The following is a 9,768-nucleotide window of genomic DNA, read 5'->3' as shown; positions in this document are numbered from 1 at the left end:
TAGCTTCACCACAGTCTGCCGGCTAATACCAGGGCATCTTTTAGTACAGAAATAGAAGCAGTAAAAACAGAAGCATTGAGGTAAGACAATTGGTCTTTATCTACTTTGTATTCCTGCCATTCCATTCACTTTTCATCTACGCTAATATTAGTCTGTTTCTCTCTTATTCCGAGGTTACTGTAGCCACCAGATCCAGTCTGTATCCAGATCAGAGGGTCACTGCAGTCACCCGGATCCAGTACGTATCCAGACCAGATGGTCGATCAGCACCTAGAAAGGACCTCTACATTCCTGAAAGACAGCGGAGACCAGGACAACTAGTGCCCCAGATGAATCTCAGATGATTGCAAATGAATGCACAGACACTATTTAAACTGAACAGAGATGACATCACTGAATTCAATGATGAACTGCCTTTAACTATCATTTTGCATTATTGACACACTGTTTTTCTAATAAATGTTGTTCAGTTGCTTTGACACAATGTATTTTGTTTAAAGCGCTATGTAAATAAAGGTGACTTGACTTGACTTTTTCTTCTACACTTTTCTGCATAAAAATATTTAAAAGCAAAAGCATTGATTACAGTTTTTTAATTTTTTTGTAATTTTATGGTCCGTGCTTTAAGATTTACATCATACATTAGTGAAAATTACCAAGATGATCTGAATTTTTTTGTGCAAAACTCCTTGCTCAAACTGCAGAGATCATTTGTGTCTGATATTATACTGTACATTAAGCCTTGATACACATCAAAATACACATCAAAAGAATGTAAATGTTTTGATGTCAAACAAGACTGTAAACTCCTAAACATTTGAGCATTAGAAATACATGGCTGAATTTTATATTTTATAGTATGCTTGAGAGACTATATGATTTTTTTTATTTCTTTGCATTTCATAACTGAACTTAAAAACTGCACTCATAAAAACTTTTTTTTTCAGAATTATTTTAAATATTGCTGGGTTTCAAAATTCATTTTATTAAAAGATACAGCAATGCCAAGCATTTTGTCCCCAGAGGGAAGGCAGGTAAGTACAATACATTTATTTATAATTGTAACAATAAAAACTCCATGATCACAGGAAGAAGGAGGCGGGGACTGGCAGACAATCAAACAATACTTTAATAATCAAATAAACACAAAACAGCACGACAGCCCCTCACTGCCGACTGCCGCACACAAACAAGAACCAAACAACTAAAATCCAAAATCCTGTTTTATATCCTTCCATCTCCTCCGTGGGACTCGAGACAGGTGGGTTGAGCAGGTGTCGCTCATTTCCAATCACTCCACCGGCCTCGCCCGTTCCCACGGCTCTTGGCCCCACCCCACTCGTCACAATAATCTAACAGTGTTCGGAATAAATTTCAAATCAGTGTTTAACACTATTAAGACACAAATCATAGCAATGTTTAAGTGTTGCTAAAAAAAACACAGTACATACCTGTGTACATGTATTTGTAATACAAATAAAAATACGCTTTTAAAACTATATACCAAAAATTAAGAAAGCAACAGCTATAACCACACTGAAACAGACTTTTACAACCATTTTGTTTGCATTGTTTCAATTTCTTCTGCTTTGGGATCTGATACAACTGGTTACAGTTATTTTTTTATATATGTATATATATGCTTACTTTACTGTTTATTTACTGTTTATTTATGGAGTATATGGTCTGATTAGGTGTGTGTCGGTGTGGAATTTTGTATAAGCACATGCTAAAAACGTTAGTAATGGTCATAAAATGATCTCTGCAAATTACATCACCAGCTTCTTTATCTTCAGAAGTGAATTGTCTGTGATTGCTGGTAATACTGTAGGTCCTTTGTGTATAGTAGCCAAAGATGGAAAAAGACAAGAAAGCACAAAGAATTGCCGAAAATATGTGCCACAAAGCATTCAAGATTATTTCTCGCATGACGCTCACAAATTCTGTCTAATGTTTGAGAATTGCCAAGGCATTTGGGTCTTCCAGGGTGGGCACTTTTGGGGGTATGGAAAGTGATATCTTTTCATCAGGCCCTTTCTCTCAATGACCTTCAGATGTCATTCTGGCAACCCCATCACATCTGGGGCCTCATGTACAAAGACTTGCGTTGAATTCATACTAAAACATTGCGTACGCACAAAGCTGTAAATGTGCGTACACACACACACACACAAAGAAATAGATATATGAATATCTGCGTACGAAGGATCCAACGCATATTCTCTTTCTACATCCCAATTAATGTAAAATTGAGTGCACATGCAGGAGCAAAACGCCACACCCAATCTCCTCCCCTAATTAAATGAATTTAAATATCGTAATGAGTCCACTTTGGCAAAAGAAAGCAGTAAGAAAATGGCTCAGGCAAGAAGCAAGAAAGAAAACTTTACAGAAAGTGAATTGGAGGTACTACTATCGGAGGTAGAAACGAGAAAAAATTTTTTATTTGGAACTTTGTCGTTCGGAATTAATAACAAAAGGAAAAAATATGAGTGGGAGAGTTTGGCTGAAGCCGTCAATGTGGTGGGATCTGAAAGTCGTACTGTAAATGACCTTAAAAAGAAATGGTCTGATATAAAGATGGACGTTAAATGGAGAACTGTTGCACACTGACAAAGTGTGGGCAGAATAGGCAGTGGTAAAGGGGTCGATGAACTTACACCCTTTGAGCAGAGAGTTGCCTCAATTATGGGTGACACTTTACTGGAGTAGTATCTGCTGCTGTGGGAGACTCAGATTTATTTGTCAAATGCATGCAATGTAGCTGACCAAAAGTACACCAGAGATTTTACGTATCCATTGCATTTATATCAAATGTGTGTACCCATTAATAAGGAACAGACTCAAATCAGTTAACATGTGCCTGTGTTTATTTAGACTCCAATGGTGCAACAGCCAAAACATCCACTGGCACACACTCAGAATCTGCCCCTCCTGAGCAACCAGCGCCCTCTAGGCCCAGCGTTTCCAGTGTTCCCCCCAGTGCTGAAACTCTGTCTGTCTGCATCTTGACGCATGCTGTTTTGGAGTCACAACAGCAAATAGTTAAGGCAATCTGAGATATTAACAGTCACCTGTAAAATACCAAGTGTTGTCAGCACCTGCAAGGGAATGGGTATTGCATGGCTCCTCGCTGTCTCTCTCTCTCTAGATTCGGACCCAACTCAGCACAGAGCTCCAAGAGGATAGCCCTTGGAAATCTGAAATGGCTGATAAGCCAGTCATCATCCTGGGCCAGAAAATCATTGTGGTCCCTAAAAAATTGTTCTCATCAAATTCTGCCATTAGCAAAGTCCAAAGCTGCCATTGCCATAGACTAAGGGTTGTATCAATTTGCATATGCTTTTATATGTTCTTACTTAGTTGCATAATTGATAGAATATTCCAATAAGGCTCGTGTGACAATATATGTCAATTATTTTATAAATTGCAAATTAATAGCAATTCTTCCCACAGGTGGTGGTGCGATAGACTTGTAGAACAATTTGTTGTGTAATGTTTGCAACTTCACTTCATTGCCTGTGAGAGTCACCAACGGACAAAAACAATGAGAAATGTATGTACGGCAGACATGAAATTGGCTCGCGTTAATTTCACTGTTAGTACATCTGACTGTGAGCATGAAAGCTGGCGTACCCAAAGTTTTTGTGCATACGAAAGGTTGATACATGAGGCCTCTGGTGTTTTGGAGAGCAATGGCCTATCAGTGGGTTTCTTCCCTGTCTCTGCCCACAAACATTTCTCATTTGGCTTGCCTGTTTCTTGCCAGCATGCTGTTTTGAGGTCTGATCTATTAAACAGATGAGACCAAAACTAAAGCACCTCACTTAAGTTAAGCAAGAGCAGATTTCCGTTGCTGATACAGAAGCCTCACTTGAAATTCTTTTGTCTGAGGTTGAACCAGAAAAAACGTGTTGTTTCCAAGATGGGGTTACAAATGCTCAGATGTAGTCTGTCCCCACTGCTGTGGTCAACCTATGGTGATATCATTTGTAACAGAAGACTTTATGCTTTTAAAGTTTCTGTTGCCACCAAACAGACTATATCTTAATGTTAATTTGATGACAGAGCAAAAGGTTTATCTCATTTCCATGAATCAATATATTTATTAGGGGTGTGACGAGATCTCATTGTCACAGTGTCTGGTCTGTGTACCCCTGGATGTCCACTAGTGGGGTGAGCTTCTGTCTCGACCGCACTGAGGTTCTGGTCCTCTGCGCTGCCCTGGTGGGCGTCTGTCTCGTCCGCACGGCTGTGGTTGTCCTCTGCGCCGCCCTAGTGGGCTTCTGTCTCATCCGGACGGCTGTGGTGGTCCTCTGCTCCGCCCTGGGGGCTTCTGTCTCAACTGCTCTGCTGTGGTGGTCCTCTGCGCTGCCCTGGTGGGCTTTGGTCCCGTCTGCTTGGCTGGGGTGAGCTCCTGTTCCGCCTGCACCATCCCGGTGGACTCCAGTTCCACCTGCTCCACCCTGGATTCCTGCTCTGTCGGCACTGCCCTGGGCCCCTGAACTCCCCAATCCACCCTGGTCTCTTTGTTTTTTTGTTTATTTTTTCACTCCGTCCCTCCCACTGATTCTCCACCAGTCCACCTCCCTGCTGGTCTCTTTGTTCTTTGGTTTGTTTTTGTGTTCTGAGGAGCATCTGGTAGCTGCTTCTTAGAGGGGGGGGGGGGTGTTATATTGTCTGGTCTGTGTATCCCTGGGTGTCCACTAGTGGTCTCACTTCCCCATAGTCACCTCACTGGAGCACTACATTTCCCACCCCCAGTTCTTAATGCATCTCGTTTCCTTCTGGAGCATCAGTGAATGTTTGAATCTTTTTAAATGGTTGTGTGTGAGTCCCTCAAATGTCCTCAGTGTGATAAGATGCATCTCAAAATCATAAAGTCACTGCTGGAAAGGGTTCAAATATGCAAAGATGCTGGAAAACTAAAGAATCTGCAGGACCTTAAAGATTTTTCTGAAGAACGCTGCTCAGTTTAACTGTTCAGAACAGACAAGGGACTCATGCACAACCATCACAAAACAGAAAGACAGTCGTGGATCATCAGGTAACAGCAAACAGTACTAAGAACCAAGGGTTCCCAAACTTTTGAGTAGGGTTATTTTAATAATTTCAGCATTTTTTTTGTCTTGTGGACTAAATGTTAATATCTTTTATGCACAATATCTTAATCAGGACAGTACTAAATAAAATATAATATGCATTTAGTATGATCTCTCTTATTTTTTGAAAATTACTCATATTTTCACAGATTCTGCAACGGGTGCCCAAACTTTCGATCCCCACTGTATATATATTAGAATATTGTGAAGGACTCCATCATGCCCAGATCCAGCGGAACTTCAAGAGCCTTGACACATCTCTGCGGAACTTCAGAGCCTCAAAACATCTCAGCCGAACTTCCTGAGTGCTCGACCTATCCTGTCATGGCCATGGAGGCCATCCAGGAACTCACCGCCTGCCCTTAAGCTGTTCATGTTCTCTTTTTCAGGCTTACCTAACTAGACTTGCTCTCCTGTGCCATCGATCCCACTGTGGTGGTCTTCTGCACCGCCCTGGTGGGCTTCTGTCTCGACCGCATGGCTGTGGTGGTCCTCTGTGCCGCCCTGGTGGGCTTCTGTCTCGACCACACAGCTGTGGTGGTCCTCTGCGCTGCCCTGATGGTCTTCTGTCTCGTCTGCTCGGCTGTGGTGGTCCTCTGCTCCGCCCTGGTGGGCATCTGTCTTATCTGTTCGGCTGTGGTGGCCCTTTGCGCCACCCTGGTGGGCTTCTGTCTTGACTGCAGGGCGGTGGTGCTTCTCTGCACTGCCCTGGTGGGCATCAGTCCCGTCTGCTCGGCTGTGGTGGGCTCCAGTTCCACCTGCTCCACCCTGGATTCCTGCCCTGTTGGCTCTGCCCTGGGACCCTGAACTTTCCGTTCAATAATTTTTTTTAATTTTTTTTATTAAAGTGGAAATCATCTTACTAAATAATAAACTTGACTGACCGCTACTTTAAAGGGTTATTATTTGTTTTGTTTATTATTTATTTTTATGTATACATAAAAAGTTCATAAAGTCCAATTTGATTTCAAAATGCATTTTGTGTTTTGTTTTTTTTTCATTTAAAGAATTTATTTAAAATAGTTTACAAATCTTGTCTTGTCTTTTTCTTGTGAACCCAGTCTGTCTCGTCACACCCCTACTTTTGACTGAATTATTTTTGTAGCTTTAGAAACACTGAGAATCAAGGAATATATTTAATTCATACCAGACTCTGCAGTTTCTTTTATTTTTATTTTTTTTCTGTTGTTGTTTATGCTGTATCTTTGTAATAACTACTTTTTAAGTGGATCAAAACCTTAAATTAATGTTGTTCTACAGTAAACCCTAAGATCAAACTGTGTTCTTGTTTTAGGGCAAAACTGATCAACTTTTTTGATCCACTTCAAACGTTGACTACTATTTGTTTGAATGGTTGCAATTTGCAAATGTTTCTTTGTATTTATTTTACTACTGCTGTTTATGCTGTATCTGTAATAATTATTTGTTTGAATGCTTAATTTAATTTAACTTTAATTGTATTACTGTTTAACAGAAAATTATGTGAATTATGAAATTCCAATGATATCTAAACATTTGATACCATAACATTGTGAAATATTGCTAATTAAAATAGCATGAAGATTTTGGTCATATATCACTCACCTATATTCACTTCCAGAATTTTGGATCTCTGTTGAACTCTAATCTATGATTTATTTACTTTTTAAATGCAAGAGTTGCTACTTTTTAAAACCCAAACTGTAGGAAATATGTTGTCCTACTTCTAAAGAGTTAGTGTACTAAAAATCTGCAAATTATGTGTACTGTCTAAATGTTTATTTCAAGGTTTACAAACCTTAAAATAACCATCATCTGTGATAAACAAGCTGTGTATGGCTTGCCTGTAATCAGAAAAAAAAGGCTGCAGAGAAATGCTTTGCAAAAATATAATTGCCACTATATCCTTAACCCAAGTTTTCCCTGGAGACTTTTCTGCATTCTGATGTTGAGACGGTTAGTTGGTAATTTCTCCAGCACTGTGCCTCTTCAGGATTCTACAACAAAACTTCATCTGTCATGATTAATGATTGGTCACAGTTGAACTTTTGACATTATAGGCTCTTACATTGTTACCGTAAACTATAAAATGGAAACCTGATTGTAGCTAAAATGATGGAGTACACATGCACATTTGCTAAAAAAAATTACATTTTAATGTTGGAGCAGTTCCTTACAGTTTAAAGGGAATCCATTGAGAGAAGTGAAGAAATGCCAAAAACATTACAATATTTTCTTAGCTGTGGATAACATTTAGGTAAAATAAATTTAGTCTATTATATAATATAATTTAGTAAACTAGTACTTTGAGCTGAGCTTAAGTATAAGTGAAGTGATTAATTGGTGTTTATGCAAGCTGTAGATAGCTAATTATAGTAATATTGCTCATTCGATGCTGTTCAACTGACACATTTAAGAAGACAAGTAATAATTACAAAGAGGCTGCACTATCGTCTGTTAAGCTACAAGATTTAAAGAACAAAAAAATGTTTGCAGTTCAAACACATACTTCATGATTTAGATTTTGTATTTTATGTTTCATGAATGTCAACAGAGTTTGAATCTGAAGCAAAAGTTCAGGGGAAAAAAAATCTACAGATGATAAAAATAGCTTGGTGTACTTACAGAAGCCCAATTAATTGGCTAATTTATTACATTAAGAATCATCCTCACAAATGGAGATCCCAATATCCACAGTAGTGATGATTGACTGATTCCAAAGAACAAGAGGTGCTTGAATTGATTGAGAGCCCAGATCAGCAGATCAGCTTAGGGAGCTTCACACTGGCAGTTTAGACTGAAGCAGAGCACAGCTCGTTTTGAAAAAAATTATAACAATGTGTTTGCCCTGATGCAACTTAACAGTGAGCTGTTAATGCTACAAAGCTTTGGAGTGTCTCCAGAAATTGTTTTTGTTGTTTTTTTTTTTTAATTTCAGTAGCCTACAATCAATATGATCATCATCTAAAAGAACCTAAACTAGAAATATTTAACAAACATGTCTAACTGAAAAGCCTTTTGTGGTTCCTCATTTCCATAAAGATGAGCATTTCTTTACTTTAGGATGCGCTTGGACACTTCCAGAGCCATATAGAGTGAGAGTTGCGACAACTCCATTGACTCCAATGGAACGCTTTTTTTACAGCAATGGCGGCTCGTGGAGCCTCTCAATAGTTCCCGGAAGTAGCAGCAAACCGATGCCGCGCAGTAGAGATGCAGCAGAACAAACCGTTTGTGATGCACTTTTAACAGGTAAGACGTTTAAATAATAAGATTGAATATTATCAGTACATCTTGATAACAATAAATTGCAAATTAAAACCTTCTAGTAGATAATCACTCATTAAATGAGTAGATTTAAGGTTTGTTATCAGATAACTAACAGATTAGGCTAGGACTGGAGCTGAATAAAGTTAGTAACGAACACCCTAATAATTGTAAAATCTGTTCTCATAATTCAGTTTCATCCATCGTGTTTGCAATTAGAAAAAAAAGGAGTATAAACATTTTTTTGCAGGGTGGGGAAAGTTAGCTAACGTTACATAGCCTATTACGTTAGTTCAATATAACGTGTGACAGCGGTGAGTGGAAGTGGTAAAAATGAGGTTATAAAGTTTGTTCCTTATTACACGTATTAAATTACTTAATAATAAAATGCACCCTATTGATATACATTTAGAGTGAATTGAGTTTGCAAAAACATGGGTGGAGTGTTTTTAGTCATTGTGATTCATTTACTATTACCTGTCTATATTATATAATAATACTGTATTATATACTTAAACTTGTTAGTGTATAAAAGTAACATACTGTAACATTATGTGGGTTCTGGTGGGTGGAGGATTAGTGGTGCCACTGAAGTGTTCTGTGATGGAGCATCAGTGATGATGCAGGTCAGGAGAGCTGAGGGGACCTTTTTTTTTTGATAGCTGAATTTTCATTATTTTTCTTAGTGCTGCCTTTGCATTGCTTGATCTTTATTTTTTTTTCTTGTCTCTTAAATTTTTTAAATAGACCCAGGTAACTGGCTGATGGTTCACAGGAATGCTGACTGGCTGCTGATTGACTTGCTGCTGGTTGTCTGGGCAGTGTCACCTGTCCCTGTCTCTCCTCTCTAGCCATGTCCTTTTTCTTCACTCTCACTTTCCCTTCTCTGAGTGTCCTCGTTCTTTTTTCCTCAACCTTTGAAACTGATAGAGGTAGAATACATGGTTTTGCTAATTTTAAATAATGAAAATATCACATCACTTTACTTCAACTAGTACGAGTTTGTACTTATTATATATGAATCACCTGAAATTACATAGCTGTAATCAGCAGCCATTTCTTGTATGTTCACAGGTCTAGGGGTGCATCGTGGAGCAGGGCACTCCTCTTTTTGACCACAGGACGATGTACAAAGATTGTGGGAATAGCATCTGGTCTCAGCCTACTCTTGAATTTTTTGGTCATGACAAATTGCATTGCCGCATAAACTGCATACTGACTTCAGTTTAGTTTCCACACACACCTTTTTTTTGTCTACCCACATACAGTACATATCACATGGTGGTTAAATGCACAGTTATAAGTAACACTGATGACTCCCTGCAATGTCTCACCATGAGTCTCAGCTCCCTGGGTTTTGCAAGGCTTTGCTTGTTCCTTATTTCTAGTAAAACATTGTCAATGTAAAAAAGTGCAAATA

General features: G+C 38.9%; 1 long non-coding RNA gene across 1 annotated transcript; it reads left to right on the top strand.

The window, feature by feature from the left end:
- Nucleotides 1–8,773: 8,773 nt before the first annotated feature.
- Nucleotides 8,774–9,441, top strand: LOC113057559 (uncharacterized). The gene is made up of 3 exons (XR_003277843.1): nt 8,774–8,974; nt 9,096–9,280; nt 9,423–9,441. It is a non-coding gene; the product is annotated as an uncharacterized LOC113057559 (long non-coding RNA).
- Nucleotides 9,442–9,768: the final 327 nt, after the last annotated feature.

Source organism: Carassius auratus, chromosome 38 (assembly GCF_003368295.1).
Source record: "Carassius auratus strain Wakin chromosome 38, ASM336829v1, whole genome shotgun sequence".
In the NCBI taxonomy this organism is placed as follows: domain Eukaryota; kingdom Metazoa; phylum Chordata; class Actinopteri; order Cypriniformes; family Cyprinidae; genus Carassius; species Carassius auratus.
Note: the sequence above shows the minus strand (reverse complement) of the source record. Positions and strands in the feature narration are given on the sequence as shown.